The 18,142-nt window shown below is 52.3% G+C and overlaps 3 pseudogenes; 1 reads left to right on the top strand and 2 right to left on the bottom strand.

The window, feature by feature from the left end:
• Positions 1-2,360: 2,360 nt before the first annotated feature.
• Positions 2,361-2,666, top strand: LOC147526988 (feather keratin Cos2-3 pseudogene; annotated as a pseudogene).
• Positions 2,667-9,104: 6,438 nt separating this feature from the next.
• Positions 9,105-9,410, bottom strand: LOC147526989 (feather keratin Cos2-3 pseudogene; annotated as a pseudogene).
• A 6,955-nt stretch (positions 9,411-16,365) lies between these two features.
• LOC147526990 (feather keratin Cos2-3 pseudogene) lies at positions 16,366-16,671 on the bottom strand (annotated as a pseudogene).
• Positions 16,672-18,142: the final 1,471 nt, after the last annotated feature.

An 18,142-nucleotide genomic window follows, 5' to 3' on the forward strand; every position in this document is an offset into this window, starting at 1 on the left:
AGTCTCGGAAAGGAACTCCTCCACAATGGCCAATGAGTTGCTGATCACCGAGACCCAGAATTCCAGATGATTAAGATTGGAAGGCGCCTCTGGAGATGGTCAGGTCCAACCCTAATGATCAGAGCAGGGTCAACGTCAACAGATTGATCAGGACACAGTCTTCTGTGGTCCTGAATATCCTCAAGAACTGAAACTGCACAAAATGCCTGGGTAATATCTCCTGGCTTTGCCCGTCCTCAGAGCAGAAGAGTTTTTCCTCATGTCAGAGTGGAATTTCACTGCACGTTGCACCAGTATGCATACAGTAGCAAGTACGCACCCCTGATACCTGAAAAGGAAACTGGACTTTCCAAGACTCGTTTTAAAGTTTTAGAAAGCAGGTATTCTTTATTGCAGCGTTGGGTGCACGGGGGATTTCTCCTCCTAGCGTGCACACCCGCTGTAGCAGTTTTCTTGTATTTATACAGACACACTCATAACCCCCTCCGCAAAAGGGCAGTCTCTCTCTCTCAGGAGATCATTTCCATAGTCCTCGCCTCAGGATCCGCCTCAGGCTCCTCCTTGACACGCCTCCTGGTGGTCGTGGGCAGGGGTCTTTGGGATGAAGGACGCAGGTCTTCCTCGCTGTGTGTTTTTCACTTCTTCCCTAAAACTCTAAAACTCTTGTTTTGGCTGGGCCCATAGAGCCAAACTGTTCCCCTGGCCTTGAGTGGACACCTGGCTGTCTCCTACTTGTTATTGCTTGAAGACAAATGTTAGTTCTTGTTAGTCCTTATCTCTCCTCTTTGTCTGTTTTTCTCCCTATGGGTCACGAGTTACAACCTTGCCATCATTTATTGTGTCTCTCTTTCCGGCCTTCTTTCTGGATAGCATTCCACAGCAGGGATTAGTATTTGATAACTTCTAACATTTCACAGAGCTATTTCACAGAGCTATGTATTCCAGAGTTTTATGCAGTCTTGTGTCTACTCTTATACCTATCCATAGAAATAATAGTTAATATAGTTTTATACCTATACCTATCCACAGAAATAGTAGCTAATATAGTTTTATACCTATACCTATCCCCCTATCACCCCGGCCTACACTTGAGCAACTGTGCACTCGCCTGAGGTCACGGAGGCATCCTGGAGCACTCTGGGGCAGGACAAGGCTCCAGATACACTGATGGCGTTGGTGTTGGTAGGGAACTCACAGTGTGAATGCAGAGGGAGAGGACAGAGGGAGAGGGTGAGGCACTGGCACAGGTTGCCCAGAGAAGCTGTGGCTGCCCCATCCCTGGAAGTGTTCAAGGCCAGGTTGGATGAGGCTTTGGATAACCTGGTGTAGTGGAGGGTTTCCCCGCCCATGGCAGGGGAGTTAGAACTAGATGATCTTTGAGGTCCCCTCCAACCCAAACCATTCTATGATTCTATGATTGAGCCCAATAGGTGCACCAAGCCTCCCCAAAAAAGCATTAGGAGCAAGAGAATGTTCGGAGGGTGGGAGAAAAGGGACATGGTACATCATCCCGCTCAGGAGTCCTTTGGCATCCAGGCAACGGATGCAGGGCTGGTAGTAGTAGGGCCCTTCCTGCCAATGGAGCTGCAGCCGAATCCATACAAGTGTCAATGTCCCCATCCTGAACACAATCCCTCTGATGCTTCAGAATCTTCTTCTGCTAGATCCCATGCATTCCTATCCCAGAAATCTTTTGATCTCTTACCCCAGCACTGAAAATGAGCTTTTGAGGAGGAACGAGTGTGGTCAAAGAAGGAAATGAAAAGGCAGCTGTGCAGGAAACCAAAACACAGCCCATGTCATTAGCTGCAACGTTATGCATTTCAGACGAGCTTCTCAGAAAATTATTACTTCCAAAGTAATTACTTCCAAAGAGGGTTCCTCTGGACCTGAGGCGGTACGGGACCAGTATAAAGGCATCCCAGATCTTCGCTCTGTCATTCACTTTACTTCTCTCCTTCTCCTTGGAAAGCAAGTAAGTTGGAATCTCTGCCATATATGCAGAACTTATGAGTTGTGATCCTGCATGGGAGGGGAAGGTCCGGCATGGAGAGGGGCTGGGTCAGGGCTGGAGCACTCTTGGTCTCTTGGCTAGGAAAGAGCTTTTCTGGATCTGGCTCTCTTTACATGGTGTCCAGAGGTAGAGGCAAAGAAGTGCCTGAGCCTCCATGCACTGCCTCCAACCAACTTTGCATAGTGCCGGAGGGAGAGGTAAAGAGGCACGTGGCGTCCTTACACAGCCTCCAGCTCTCCACCCAGCACATGCCTTGGTTCCCTTGTGGTGAGCAGACTGACTGCCCCTCATGATCATTCACTCTCCTCCCTGCTCTCTCTCCCAGGTGCACTTCCAGACTCACAACATGTCCTGCTACAACCAGTGCCTGCCCTGCCAGCCCTGTGGCCCGATCCCACTGGCCAACAGCTGCAATGAGCCCTGTGTCAGGCAGTGCCAGAACTCCCCCGTCGTCATCGAGCCCTCCCCCGTGGTGGTGACCCTTCCCGGCCCCATCCTCAGCTCCTTCCCACAGAACACCATGGTGGGCTCCTCCACCTCCGCTGCCGTTGGCAGCATCCTCAGCTGTCAGGGAGTGCCCATCAACTCCGGGTGCTGTGACCTTTCTGGCATTGCCAGCCGCTACTGCGGCAGAACATGCCTCCCCTGCTAAATCTGCCGCAGGTGGCCCTGCAGAACAAACCCCAGGAAACCACAAGACTGAAACGGACTGGGTACAGAGATCCTGGTCATCGTTTTCAGAATGGCTGAGCATCTGTGGCTCCACCTGCAAAGGAAGGCAGGAAGAGACATGCCTGGGCTCTCTGAATGTATGGCCCTTGTCTAACATGCTGGTTTCTCACTCTCTTCTCTCTCTCTCTTTTCTTCATCGTCTTCTGCTCCACTGGGCTGTCAGCACCTGCTAAGCCCCATCCGAGGAAAACCCTGCTGCCCTGCTCCCTCTCTGAGGCAGGCAGACACCCAGTGCAAATCTCACCCTTTCCAAGGGGGAAAGACCTCCAGCTACCCCTGGTGCTCCCTGCACTGTGGCCCTCACTCAGAGGACCTTCTTTTCCCTCTTGAAACTCATTAAAGTTCTGCTGCATTCCAGCTTGTTCCTCGGAGTGATCCCTATTTCTCCAGATGCTCTTCCCAGTTGCCAGAGAGAAAGGTGTCCCTCTGGGGTGATCTTGCAGGCCGAAACGAGAGTCATTGGTGTTCCCAGATGAAAAAGAGGGCGAGACACAGTGGGATTCTTTCATGATCCTCTCCCTTGCTACTGAGGAAGATGTCATAGAATCATAGAATCATAGAATGGTTAGGGCTGGAAGGGACCTTCAAAGGTCATCTAGTCCAACCCCCCTGCAAGGAACAGGGATATCTCCAACTAGATCAGGTTGCTCAGGGCCTCGTCCAACCTGGCCTTGAACGTCTCCAGGGATGGAGCATCCACCACCTCTCTGGGCAACCTGTTCCAGTGTTCTACAACTCTTATGGTAAAAAATCTTTTCCTAATATCCAATCTGAATCTACCTCCCTCTATTTTAAAACCATTACCCCTTGTCCTATCACAACAGGCCCTCCTGAACAGCCTCTCCCCATCTTTCCTGTAGGCCCCCTTGAGGTACTGGAAGACCGCTATAAGGTCACCCCGGAGCCTCCTCTTCTCCAGGCTGAACAGCCCCAACTCTTTCAGCCTGTCCTCATAGGAAAGGTGCTCCAGCCCTCTTATCATCTTCGTGGCCCTCCTCTGGACCCTCTCCAACTGGTCCATGTCCTTCTTATGTTGGGGGCTCCAGAACTGGACGCTAGTACTCCAGGTGAGGTCTCACGAGGGCAGAGTAGAGGGGGAGAATCACCTCTCTCGACCTGCTGGCCACGCTCCTCTTGATGCAGCCCAGGACGCGGTTGGCCTTCTGGGCCGCAAGAGCACATTGCCGGCTCATATTGAGCTTCTCTTCCGCCAGTAGTCCCAAGTCCTTCTCCTCAGGGCTGCTCTCGATCCATTCACCACCCAGTCTGTATTTGTGCCTGGGATTGCCACGACCCAGATGTAGGACCTTGCATTTGGCCTGGTTGAACATCATGAGGTTGACACCTGCCCCATGGATCTTGAACTCCACCATTTCGTGGTCACTGCAGCCAAGGCTGTCCTTAAGTTTCACATCGCCCACCAGTCCCTCCCTGTTGGTGAGCACAAGGTCGAGCATGGCACCCCTGCTTGTCAGCTCCTCTATCACCTGCAGGAGGAAGTTGTCGTCCACGCATTCCAGGAACCTCCTGGACTGCCTGTGCCCTGCCGTATTGTCTCTCCAACAGATGTCAGGGTGGTTGAAGTCCCCCAGGAGGACCAGGGCTTGTGACCGCGAGGCTGCTCCTATCTGGCTATAAAGCGCCTCGTCTGCTATGTCCTCCTGGCCAGGTGGCCTGTAACAGACCCCTACCGTAACATCCCCTATCCGCCCCCGTCCTCTAATCTTGACCCATAAGCTCTCTGTCAGCTCGTCCTCCGGCTCCAGGCGAAGCTCCACGTACTCCAGCCGGTTGCTGACGTAGAGAGCGACACCCCCTCCTCGTCTCCCCTTCCTGTCCTTTCTAAAAAGCTTATACCCCTCCATGTTGACACTCCAGTCATAGGAGTCGTCCCACCACGTCTCCGTGACGCCAATAAGGTCGTAGCCCTGCTCATGTGCACGCATCTCCAGCTCATCCTGTTTATTTCCCATGCTGCGTGCGTTGGTGAACATACACTTCAGCTGGGCCCCCGACAAAGCCGACTCGCTGGCTGGAGCGACAGGGGTTCTCTTGGACGGCAGTGTAAGTTCATTTGAACATACCTGTGATCCTTCCTCAGCCTCTGGACCCTCGGTGCTGGCAGAGTTCCTGCAGAGCCAGGAGCCCTCAGGGCCAGCTGTGCACAATCCCTGCACACAAATGCCCTCCTCTGCCTCTGAGCATGCCCTGCTGATGATAGGGAGCCCAACCACTGCCCAAGTGAGGAATCCATCTCCCTGACTGCACTGGCTGGTGGTGGTAGCTATGGGAACTAAAGCTTGCCACCTCCTGTGTCTCCTCCTTCTCGGGACTCAAAGTTGCCTGCAAAACGTAGCCCAAAGGGTGGAACGAAACACTCAGGGCTGCCTGCGATCTCACACCTCTTCCCTGTGGGGCTTTTCTTCTCACAATGCCCAGTTGTGGGAGACTGAATTCACCTGAGACTGTGAGACACAAAAGAGTTTCACATGAGATCATGGAACACAAAAAATAGAAGTGCATGAGAACTCCAAGCAACAGATAACAACAGATGTGCTGGAGGTGGAAATGAATTAATGACCTTGGGAAGAAGAACAGAAAGATGTTCTTACAGTAAATAAGGGCTGGGACCAAATGTGGGAGGGGAGCTTGTTGCATGTATATAAGATTGCCACCCTGGTTCAATAAACGATTTTGCCTGTGCTTTCACCTGAAGCACTCAGTGGGGTCCATGCCTTACTCCTCCACACCCAGTGGTTAAAGCACTTGCTTAGCCAAGCTAAGGGAATCAAGCTTCTCCTGTGCAGGTGCCTAGGCTCCCCAGGGCAAGGATCAGGTTTTCCAGTGCTGGAAGCCTACAGTTGGTGGTCAGATCACAGCTCAACCTTTCCACATCCTCTTGATCAGCAGGGCTCTGCACAGCCTTACAGGCCCTCATACCCTGTTGTTATGTGCTGCCACGCATAAAACTCTGGTCCAGGTGCCCAAGGGGAGTTGCACACCTAAGAGAGGCAGGTAGGAACCTGGTGATGGAGCCCAGAACTGGAACTGCACTGCTCAGGCAGAAAGAGACAAAGGAGGCAGCCAGGGACACAACACTCACAGCCATCCCAGGCTGGGCAAAAGGCTCCTTGGTCGAGACAGACAGAGACAGGGTGGCATCTTTGTCAGAGCACACATTCATGCTGAGCAGTGCTGATTTCTCCTGCTGATTTCTCCTGCGTGATGACAGCAGTCCCAATCCTTACCTCGGACTCTCCACCCAGCACTTGTCGGGACATTCAGCTCCACTTCCATCTTCCCAGGGCTTTCTGCATACAAAAGAAGTCTGTCTTTCTTGCTTGGGAGAAGGCCACTGGGCTGAAGCCACCACCCATGACACCAGTTGTATTTTGTTTGGAGGAGGGGAAGGCAGCACACTGGGAATGGTAGAATGATTGTGAAGGCAGCCCAGAGGCAACAGCTGTCGTAGCTCGTAATCGATCAGCCATGGATAGTAGTGACAATTCTCCAAGAGATAGCTCCTCCTCTTCTTGGATTCTCTATGTCTTTTCAAATCATAACTCCCCAGTTGCCAAGAGATAGCTCTTTCTTGTGATAGTTTGATGTGGGGGGGTGCTCTGGTGGCAGGAGAGGGGATTTGCTCCCTGTGCCACCAGATCTGAGTCCCATCCCCCTCGGGGGGTTGAGCCAAATCGGCGCCTCTGCGAATTGCCCTATTTAAGTTGAGATAAAGGGACAGGAAAGGTCTTTTGCTCAGTAGCGAGGAGAGGGGAGGAGGGCACTGCCCTCACTCCCAGCTCCCAGACGGGCCGCCGCTCGGGCCTGGGCCAGCACCATGTACTCAAGATGGCACTGGGGGAGCCGCATGGGGGACTCGGGAAGCACACCACTCCCGGGGTGCCCGCCGGGCCGAGCTCCCCCAGAGAGGATTAAGATCTAAGAGAAAACAACCACAACAACCAGGTCAGTCAAGATGGAGCAGGAGGAGATGTGCTGGAGCTGAAGTTTTCCCTTGCAAATCGGTGTGAAGATGGCAGGCAGCCCCCCTGCAGCCAGGGTGTACTCGGTGGAGCAGAGACCCACTCGTGGCCCGTGAAGAAACCCAAGTCGGGGAAAGAGATGCCTGAGTCCAGGAGAGGTCGTAGAGCACTGGGATACACGACAAGGTACTGTTAATAATGGGCATGGAATGCACAACAAGGTCGTGGAGGCATCTGGAGTCCGTGGGATGACCCACGCCGACGCGAGTGGCAGCAGCTCCCTGAGGGGCCGAGACTGGTAAAGCCCGAACTGGTGCAAATCCATGGGGAAGGATTGCAATCCTGCGGGCAGGACTTACGCTGGGAAAAGTTTGGGGATTTTTTCCTTGTGAGTAAGGGATCCACTGAATCAAGGGAAAAATGGTGTAAGGACTCCTCCTCCTTTAAGAAAGGAGCGGCAGTAACAACATGGGATGAACTGACCTGCACTCCCCATTCCCTGTCCCCCTGCGCCGCTGGGGGGAGGTAGAGCCAAGAACAAAAGGAAATGGAGGGTGGGGAGGTGTTGTTTTAAGATCTGGCCTTGTTTTCCTCTTTCTCCTCTCAAGTACCGGTTCCGTTCCCTTGTGTCTCTTGTTCAGTAACTGTTAATAAATTGTTTTGTTTTAAGAAGAAAGCCTGAGTCAGGTTTTCCATGGGTCCATGGTTGGTGGGTGCTCCCTCTCGGTTCTTGTCTCGACCCTCAGTCCAAAAACCACGACATTCTCTTCTTGGCTTCTCCATGTCTTTTCATATAACTCCCAGTTGCAATCCCAACAAAGTTGAGGGGCTGCCATGGAAAACTCAAAGCAAATGCCTGTGATTTCAGAGAGTCCTGTCTCTGTAGAACAGCAGGCAAGTGTCTTCACAGATCTCTTCACCTTGACCACCACTTTAGGGAGGGATGGACTTTACTCTCCAAGTGGTCCCAATCACTATTGCACAGAGCCCCAACACTGACAACCAAGACCTCAGGAAGTGTGAGTTGGGGTTGAACCAATTTGTACCTTGAGGGCAGCCATGCCTTCACCAGAAGCCATGTATGCTGTGATTAAGGCAATCACACACACTGCCTGCAAATTACTTCATTTGTCTGAATAATTCCACCTAAGGCTGTGACACATGGGCATGTTGTCAAGAAAAGCCAAGCAATCCCTGTGGGTGGTGACCACACAAAAGGCATCAATCAAAAATCCCCTTCCCCTTCCCCTTCCCCTTCCCTCTTCCCCTTCCCTTCCCCCTTCCCTCCATGTTTTCCATCCAGTGTGTAGCTTCTTCTTCCACTTAAGGGTGCAAGCCTCATTCTCCATTCGACCTTCCCTGATCCAGAAAGGAACTTCCCCCAATTGTACATTCTCAGTCTTTCCAGCATTCTTCCACATCCTGCCGAATGCGACTTGTTTTCCAACTTGACTACTGCAGTCCCTAATCTTCTACTTGTTTTGGATCTAGATCAATGTGCTGAGCAGAGGCAGCACGAGCACTGTTGAAGAGGAACACTCCTCTGTGCCAAGAGAGGCTGGTAGTAAAATGGGTTGGACGCAGAATCATCTCCCAAAGCCATCACCACCTGCCAGTGCAGCCAGGGAGATGGATTCCTCACTCGGGCAGTGCTGGAGCTCCCTAACATCTGCAGGACGTATTCTAAGGTGGAGGAGGGCAGTTGTGTGCAGCGAAGTAGCAAGGCAGACCCTGAGGGCTCCTGGCTCTGAAAGAGCAAGGGACATCTTCCTTAATAGCCAGGGACTAGGATTTGAAAGGAGCCCACTGACTGTGTCTCATCCTCCCCTTCCTCCAGCAATGCCGATGGCTCTCCTTTCTGCCTGCAAGATCACCCCAGAGGGACACCCTTCTCTCTGGAAACTGATGAGAGAAAGAAGGACCATGTGAAGGCAAAGGCTGGGATGCAGCAGAACTTTAATGAATTTCAAGAGGAAAAAGAGGTCTTCTAAGTGAGGGCCACGGTGCAGGGAGCACCAGGGGTAGCTGGAGGTCTTTCCCCCTTGGCAAGGGTGAGATTTGCACTGGGTGTCTGCCTGCCTGCCCCAGAGAGGGAGACAGGCAGCAGGGTTTTCCTCAGATGGGGCTTAGCAAGTGCTCACAGCCCACGGGATCAGAAGATGACAGTGAAAAGAGAGAGAAGAGAGTGAGAAACCAGCACGTTAGACAAGGGCCATGTTTTCAGAGAGCCCAGGCGTGCCTCTTCCTGCCTTCCTTCGCAGGTGGAGCCATGGATGCTCAGCCCCTCTTAAAACAATGGCCAGAATATCCATATCCAGTCCGTTTCTGTCTTGGGTGTTCCTGGGGTTCCTTCTGCAGGGCCACCTGCGGCAGATTTAGCAGGGGAGGCAAGTTCTGCCGCAGTAGCGGCTGGCAATGCCAGAAAGGTCACAGCACCCGGAGTTGATGGGCACTCCCTGACAGCTGAGGATGCTGCCAACGGCAGCGGAGGTGGAGGAGCCCACCACGGTGTTCTGTGGGAAGGAGCTGAGGATGGGGCCAGGAAGGGTCACCACCACGGGGGAGGGCTCAATGACGACGGTGGAGTTCTGGCACTGCCTGACACAGGGCTCGTTGCAGCTGTTGGCCAGCGGGGTCGGGCCACAGGGCTGGCAGGGCAGGCACTGGTTGTAGCAGGACATGTTGTGGGTCTGGAGGTGCACCTGGGAGAGAGAGCAGCGAGGAGAATGAATGAGCGTGAGGAGCAGCCATTCCGCCCACCACATGCCACGAAGACACATGTTAGGTGAGGAGTTGGAGGCAGTGCAGGGAAGCCACATGCCTCTTTTCTGTCCCCCCCTGGCCCCATGCAAAGAGAACCAGACCCAGAAAAGCTCTTTCCTAGCCCAAAGAACATGAGTCCCCACAGCCCACACTCAGCCCCACTCCATGCCAGAACTTCCCCTTCCATGCAGGGGCACAACCCATAACCCCCCACATAGGGCAGAACTTCCAACTCACTTGCTTCCAAAGGAGTAGGAGAGGAGCAAAGCTGATGAGCGATTGAAGAACTGGGATGGCTTTTATACTGGTCCTGCATTGCCCCAGGTCCAGAGGAAGCCTCTGTGGAAGTAATCATTTTCTGAGAAGCTCGTCTGAAATGCAAAATATCCCAGCTAATGACATGGGCTGTGTTTTGGTTTCCTGCACGGCTGCCTTTTCATTTCCTGCTTTGACCGCACTCGATCCTCTTCAAAGGCTCCTTTTCAGTGCTGGGGTGGGAGGCTCAAGCTTTCCTGGGATAGGAGCGCACCGGATCCAGCAGAAGATGAGTCTCAAGTGCCAGAGGGGCCATGTGCAGGATGGGGACATTGACACTCGCGTGGATTTCTTTGAAGCCAATTTGGCAGGAAGAGCTCCTGCTGCTACCAGTACCGCTACCGTCACCTCAATGCCAAAGGACTCCTGTGCGGGATGACGTGCCACATCCCCTTTCTCCCAACCTCAAAAGCTTTCTCTCATGGTCACTAGCCATTGCCTCTGCAGGCAGGTGGTCAGCGCTGCTGCTTTTGACTCTTTTGCTCTTATTACGGCTTTGGGGAGACCTTGGTGCACCTGTTGGGCCTTGTACTCTCTATGCATTCTCACTGGGAGATCCTTACCAACATCAACATTGCCAGTGTTTCTGGAGTCTTGTCCAGCCCCAGAGACCTCAAGCCTGTCCCCAGTGTTCTTGGGCGAGTCCAAAGTTGCTTATGTGTCGGCCGGGGTGCGTACTTGCCCTTGTGTGCATATTGGTGCAATGTGCGGTGAAATTCCACACCGACATGAGGAAAAACTCTTCTGCTCTGAGGATGGCCAAGGCCTTGAGATATTACCCAGGCATCTTGTGCAGTCTCAGTTCTTGAGGATATTCAGGACCACAGAAGACCGTGACCTGATCAGCCGATTGTTGATGACCCTGCTCTGAGCATTAGGGTTGGACCTGGCCATCTCCAGAGGCGCCTTCCAATCTCAATCATCTAGAATTCTGGGCCCTTGGTGATTGGACACTCTTTGGCCATGATGATCAAGATTCCACTGCACTTATTATCTGGAGGACCTCGGGAGAGGATAAGCATCTTTGGCAGCTCTGTGGCCCAGCCCTTCTCGTTCCTCAGGTGTGCCTGCGCTGAGATACTTCTTGCAGTCACAGCCTACAATTGATCTGTGGCCACGTACCAGCCATGACAGTGGGGTTCCCACTGTCATGTGAGGGAAAGTCTGTGCCATTGTGGTGACAAGCCAGAGGATTGGAGCCACTGTCCCCTTGTTGGCACCAGTGCCATTCACCCTGTATTTGTCCTAGCGCAGCCCTAATGTCATTGACTGCTTCTTCTATGAGGTACCACCGTGCTAGTCTGTGCTGAGAGCGCCTGGACTGATGTGCTCCCTTGTGTGCAATGGAGACTCCAACTCTCTGGTGTGCAGCCTGGCCTTGCTGGGCTTCTGCGGGGTGATTCAGCTCTCCACTGGTGAAATAGAGGTTTCACCAGCGGTAGAGAAAGGTTTGCACATTGGGTTGGAAACTGGTGGAGAAGAAAGGGAAGGAAAAGAAAGGAAAAGGAAGAGAAGGCAAGAAAAAAGGACAAGGGGAAAGACTCTAAGGCAAACAAGGTCAATGCAGGGCAAGGGAAGGTTCAGAGCTCTTTTGAAGAGTGTCTTTCACGAGCTGTTGTCCATCCACATGGATTGTTTGACACAACGCCCAAGTGTAACAGCCATAGGTGGAATTACTCTGGCAAAACAAGTAATTTGCAGGCGGTATGTGTGATTGCCTTGATCGCAGTGTACAAAGCTTTCATGCTGAAGAGATGACTACCCTGGAGTTGCGAGGTGGTGCAATGGTGCAAACCGGCTAGTGGTTCCTTGGGATTTGGTCGTCAGTGGTGGGGCTCTGTGGGCACCTCATGTTACAGTCAGCGAGATCACTTACTGAGCAAAGTCCAACACATTACAAATGACTACTCACAAAGAAGGCAGCTGTGAAGATGTTTGCCAACTGCTCCACAGGGACAGGAGGTGAACATCTCTTCCTTCTCCACGTAAAATACCCTACTCTAGACAGGGGCTTTCTCCTGTTGGGCATTCTCAGTCCTTCCACTATCCTCTCTCATCCTGGCAAAAAAACAGCTTTATCCCAACTTTCTTAAACCTTCCCTCACCTTCTGCCTCTTGTGACAGTAGATCAGTGGGTTGAGAAGGCCCAGGACTGCATTGTTGACAGTGAAAACCAGAATCAACAGAACTTTGAGGTTCGAAAGCAGGAGGTGCAATCCTCCTGTTCAGAGCAGGGTCATAGGATCATAGAATCATAGAATAATTGAGTTGTAAGGGACCTTAAATATCATAGAGTCATAGAATCATAGAACGGTTTGGATTGGAAGAGACCTTAAAGGTTGTCTAGTTCTAAACCCTCTGCCATGGGCAGGGACACCTTTTACTAGATCACATTGCTCAAAGTCTCACCCAGTCTGGCCTTGTACACCTCCAGGGACTGGGCTTCCACAAGTTCTCTGGGAAACCTGTTCCAGAGTTTCACCACCCTCACAGGGAAGAATGTTTTCCTTAGATCTAATCTAAATCTCCCTTCTTTCAGTTTAAAGCCATTACCCCTTGTCCTATCACTACATGCCCTTATCAAAAGCCCCTCTCCAGCTTTCTTGTAGGCCACCTTTGAGCATTGGAAGGCTGCTAGATGATCTGCCTGGAGCCCTCTCTTCTCTAGGCTAAACAATAACTACTCTCTCAGCCTGTCGTCAGAGGAGAGGTGCTCCAGCCCTTGGATCATCTTTGTGGCCCGCCTCCGGACCTGCTCCAACAGGACCATGTGTTTCTTGTGTTGGGGACCCCAGAGCTGAACGCAGTACTGCAGGTGGAGTTACACAAGAGCAGAGTAGGGTGCAGAATCCCCTCCCTCGACCTGCAGCGTATGCTGCTTTGGACTCAGCCCAGGACACTGTTGACATTCTGCGATGCCAGCACACATTGCCAGCTCACATGGAGCTTCTCATCCATCAACACCCCCAAGTCCAAGTCCTTCTCCTCAGGACTGCTCTCAACTCATTTTCCGTCCAGCCTGTACTTGTGCTTAGAATTGCCTCAACTCATCTGCAGGACCTTGCATTTGGCCTTGTTGAATTGCATGAAGTTGACACAGGACCATTTCTCAAGCCTGTCAAGGTCCCTCTGGATGGCATCCCTTCCCTCCAGTGTGTTGACCACACCACACAGCTTGGTGTCATCAGGTAAATCGCTGATGGTGCACTCGATCCCACTGATCCCTGAAACAGACAGGCCGGTAAAATTGAAAAGGGCTGGAGGTAGTTCCCCATCCTGTCCTCTATCAACCCGACATCGTATCTTAACGTGACACCACCCCTTTGGCACGAGACTCATCTTCTGCTGGATCCGGTGTGCTCCTTTGCCAGGAAGCTCAGGCCTCCCACCCCAACACTGAAAAGGAGCCTTCGAGGAGGAACGAGTGTGGTCAAAGAAGGAAATGAAAAGGCAGCCGTGCAAGAAACCAAAACACAGCCCATGTCATTAGCTGGGATTTTTTGCATTTCAGATGAGCTTCTCACAAAATGATTACTTCCACAGAGTCTTCCTCCGGACCTGACATCTCATCATAACATGACACACGTCTCCCATCCTTTGCCACGTGCCAACTGCAGCGACTCCTCTCCCAAAAGGATAGCTGCTGGCTTTGCTGGAGGGTCAGGACTCCTCTCTTCCCTCTCCAGAGCTCACAGTCCCACCGCCCCACTGCTCTGCTCCTGCTCAGCCTGACACCGGTGTCCAAGCAGAGTCTACCAGTGCCACAAAGGCTGCCAAGAAAAACTGGACTGTGTCACACTCCTGACTCAACAAGGTGCTCAGGGATGTCCCAGGAAGTGGGAGATGAAGCTTGCCAGCTCCTGTGTGTCCTCCTTGTGCCAACTCAAAGTTGCCTGCAAAACTCAGCCCATAGGGAGGAACAAAACACTGAGGGCTGCCTGCGATCTCAAACCTCTGCCCCGTGGGGCTTTTCTACTCACATTGCCCAGTGGTGAAAGCACTTGCACAGCCAAGCTAAGGGAATCAAGCTGCCTCTGTAGAGCAGCTGGCAAGTGTCTTCACAGATCTCTTCCCATGCGACCAGTACTTTGGAGAGGGATGGCCTTTACTCTCCAAGTGGTCCTAATGATTATGGCATGAGGTTCCAACAGAGTCCCAACACCGACAACCAAGTCCTCAGGAAGCACGAGTTGGGTTGCACCTCTTTGTACCTTGAGGGCAGCCATGCCTTCACCACAGAAGCCATGTATGCTGTGATTAAGGCAATCACACATGCTGCCTGCAAATTGCTTCATTTGTCTGGGTAATTTCACCCATGGCTGTTACATGTGGGCATTGTGTCAAGAAAAGCCAAGCAATCCCTGTGGGTGGTGACCAGCTCACGAAAGTCACCAATCAAAAACCTCTATACCTTCCCTTGCCCTGTGTTTTAGGTAGGGTCGAGGATTCGACAAGGAGACAGGCACACGTGGTGAAGCTGAATATCAGCACTATTTATTAGTCAACAAAAGAACTCATTCACTCATATATTTCAATCGCTTCGTCTGTCTCCGGCTGCTTCCCTCACGGGAGATTAGATCCGTCGATCAAGACTCTGGACTTGCTTCATACTATAAGTACGTCTCAGCCACTCACACACAAATAGGACAGAATACAAGAATTAAGAAGTATATTCATTACATTTGTTATATATATATACACATATGTGTGTGTACCTAAAAATCCTACAAGCAGTTTGCCTCTATGGTGTTCATACCCAAATCTCCTTACAAACTTGCCAGCACTACTGCTCCTGATACGATGACCATGGTTGACCCTTGGGTATTGTTGCACTTCGGGGTGGAGGTTGACAGGCACTTCACGTAGCAGGCGTCCCTGTGGAGACTTCGATGATGGAGTGCGTCGCAACCTGTACCCCCGTGCGCTGTATTATACCTTTCGTCCCTCCACGTAGGGCCAGTACGTGGCAGGAGGAGTGGTACAACACTCCGCCTTTTTTGTTATATAAGATGTCCACTGTCACGCCTGCGCGCAGCAGTTGGAGGGTCGCCCCGGAGGTCTGCCTTTCTCACTAAGTCTTCCTCTTTTCATGTCTTGTGCATTTGCTTTCTCGTCTGCTAAAAGTTCCCAGTTTCTGCTGACTCAGTTCTGGAAAGTCCCAGCTCGGCTCCATCAGTTCTGCAACATTGTATCCAGTCCATCCGCTGAGCCATAGTCCCAGCTTTGTTCTACTGGCTCTGAAACCCTGTGTCCCGTCCACCTGCACACAAGGTTTTCCACTTCTGACGTTAAACGCTTCAACTAGCAAATCACCAGTTGCATACTCACTGAAAAAGCAAAACTCGAACAACCGATCAGTACAGCACTAATCAATGGAAAGTCAGTGGATCCAAATGACATTCGCGCATCAGCTTTTTTATGCTCCCCTACACCCTGCTTGTCCTTCCTTTCCTTTCCTCTTTCTACCCTGCATGTTTTCCATCCAGTGTGTAGCTTCTTCTCCACTTAAGGGTGCAAGCCCTCTTTCTCCATCCCACCTCCCTTGCTCCAGAAAGTAAATTTCCCCAATTGGACACTCCCAGTCTTTCCAGCATACTTGCACATCCTGCCGAATGCGACTCTGTTTTCCAACTTGACTACTACGTCCCTAATCTTCTACTTTGTTTGGATCTAGATCAATGTGCTGAGCAGAGGCAGCACGAGCACTGTTGAAGAGGAACACTCCTCTGTGCCAAGAGAGGCTGGTAGTAAAATGGGTTGGACGCAGAATCATCTCCCAAAGCCATCACCACCTGCCAGTGCAGCCAGGGAGATGGATTCCTCACTCGGGCAGTGCTGGAGCTCCCTAACATCTGCAGGACGTATTCTAAGGTGGAGGAGGGCAGTTGTGTGCAGCGAAGTAGCAAGGCAGACCCTGAGGGCTCCTGGCTCTGAAAGAGCAAGGGACATCTTCCTTAATAGCCAGGGACTAGGATTTGAAAGGAGCCCACTGACTGTGTCTCATCCTCCCCTTCCTCCAGCAATGCCGATGGCTCTCCTTTCTGCCTGCAAGATCACCCCAGAGGGACACCCTTCTCTCTGGAAACTGATGAGAGAAAGAAGGACCATGTGAAGGCAAAGGCTGGGATGCAGCAGAACTTTAATGAATTTCAAGAGGAAAAAGAGGTCTTCTAAGTGAGGGCCACGGTGCAGGGAGCACCAGGGGTAGCTGGAGGTCTTTCCCCCTTGGCAAGGGTGAGATTTGCACTGGGTGTCTGCCTGCCTGCCCCAGAGAGGGAGACAGGCAGCAGGGTTTTCCTCAGATGGGGCTTAGCAAGTGCTCACAGCCCACGGGATCAGAAGATGACAGTGAAAAGAGAGAGAAGAGAGTGAGAAACCAGCACGTTAGACAAGGGCCATGTTTTCAGAGAGCCCAGGCGTGCCTCTTCCTGCCTTCCTTCGCAGGTGGAGCCATGGATGCTCAGCCCCTCTTAAAACAATGGCCAGAATATCCATATCCAGTCCGTTTCTGTCTTGGGTGTTCCTGGGATTCCTTCTGCAGGGCCACCTGCGGCAGATTTAGCAGGGGAGGCAAGTTCTGCCGCAGTAGCGGCTGGCAATGCCAGAAAGGTCACAGCACCCGGAGTTGATGGGCACTCCCTGACAGCTGAGGATGCTGCCAACGGCAGCGGAGGTGGAGGAGCCCACCACGGTGTTCTGTGGGAAGGAGCTGAGGATGGGGCCAGGAAGGGTCACCACCACGGGGGAGGGCTCAATGACGACGGTGGAGTTCTGGCACTGCCTGACACAGGGCTCGTTGCAGCTGTTGGCCAGCGGGGTCGGGCCACAGGGCTGGCAGGGCAGGCACTGGTTGTAGCAGGACATGTTGTGGGTCTGGAGGTGCACCTGGGAGAGAGAGCAGCGAGGAGAATGAATGAGCGTGAGGAGCAGCCATTCCGCCCACCACATGCCACGAAGACACATGTTAGGTGAGGAGTTGGAGGCAGTGCAGGGAAGCCACATGCCTCTTTTCTGTCCCCCCCTGGCCCCATGCAAAGAGAACCAGACCCAGAAAAGCTCTTTCCTAGCCCAAAGAACATGAGTCCCCACAGCCCACACTCAGCCCCACTCCATGCCAGAACTTCCCCTTCCATGCAGGGGCACAACCCATAACCCCCCACATAGGGCAGAACTTCCAACTCACTTGCTTCCAAAGGAGTAGGAGAGGAGCAAAGCTGATGAGCGATTGAAGAACTGGGATGGCTTTTATACTGGTCCTGCATTGCCCCAGGTCCAGAGGAAGCCTCTGTGGAAGTAATCATTTTCTGAGAAGCTCGTCTGAAATGCAAAATATCCCAGCTAATGACATGGGCTGTGTTTTGGTTTCCTGCACGGCTGCCTTTTCATTTCCTGCTTTGACCGCACTCGATCCTCTTCAAAGGCTCCTTTTCAGTGCTGGGGTGGGAGGCTCAAGCTTTCCTGGGATAGGAGCGCACCGGATCCAGCAGAAGATGAGTCTCAAGTGCCAGAGGGGCCATGTGCAGGATGGGGACATTGACACTCGCGTGGATTTCTTTGAAGCCAATTTGGCAGGAAGAGCTCCTGCTGCTACCAGTACCGCTACCGTCACCTCAATGCCAAAGGACTCCTGTGCGGGATGACGTGCCACATCCCCTTTCTCCCAACCTCAAAAGCTTTCTCTCATGGTCACTAGCCATTGCCTCTGCAGGCAGGTGGTCAGCGCTGCTGCTTTTGACTCTTTTGCTCTTATTACGGCTTTGGGGAGACCTTGGTGCACCTGTTGGGCCTTGTACTCTCTATGCATTCTCACTGGGAGATCCTTACCAACATCAACATTGCCAGTGTTTCTGGAGTCTTGTCCAGCCCCAGAGACCTCAAGCCTGTCCCCAGTGTTCTTGGGCGAGTCCAAAGTTGCTTATGTGTCGGCCGGGGTGCGTACTTGCCCTTGTGTGCATATTGGTGCAATGTGCGGTGAAATTCCACACCGACATGAGGAAAAACTCTTCTGCTCTGAGGATGGCCAAGGCCTTGAGATATTACCCAGGCATCTTGTGCAGTCTCAGTTCTTGAGGATATTCAGGACCACAGAAGACCGTGACCTGATCAGCCGATTGTTGATGACCCTGCTCTGAGCATTAGGGTTGGACCTGGCCATCTCCAGAGGCGCCTTCCAATCTCAATCATCTAGAATTCTGGGCCCTTGGTGATTGGACACTCTTTGGCCATGATGATCAAGATTCCACTGCACTTATTATCTGGAGGACCTCGGGAGAGGATAAGCATCTTTGGCAGCTCTGTGGCCCAGCCCTTCTCGTTCCTCAGGTGTGCCTGCGCT

This window comes from Tauraco erythrolophus, chromosome 25 (assembly GCF_009769465.1).
Source record: "Tauraco erythrolophus isolate bTauEry1 chromosome 25, bTauEry1.pri, whole genome shotgun sequence".
Classification (NCBI taxonomy): Eukaryota; Metazoa; Chordata; class Aves; order Musophagiformes; family Musophagidae; genus Tauraco; species Tauraco erythrolophus.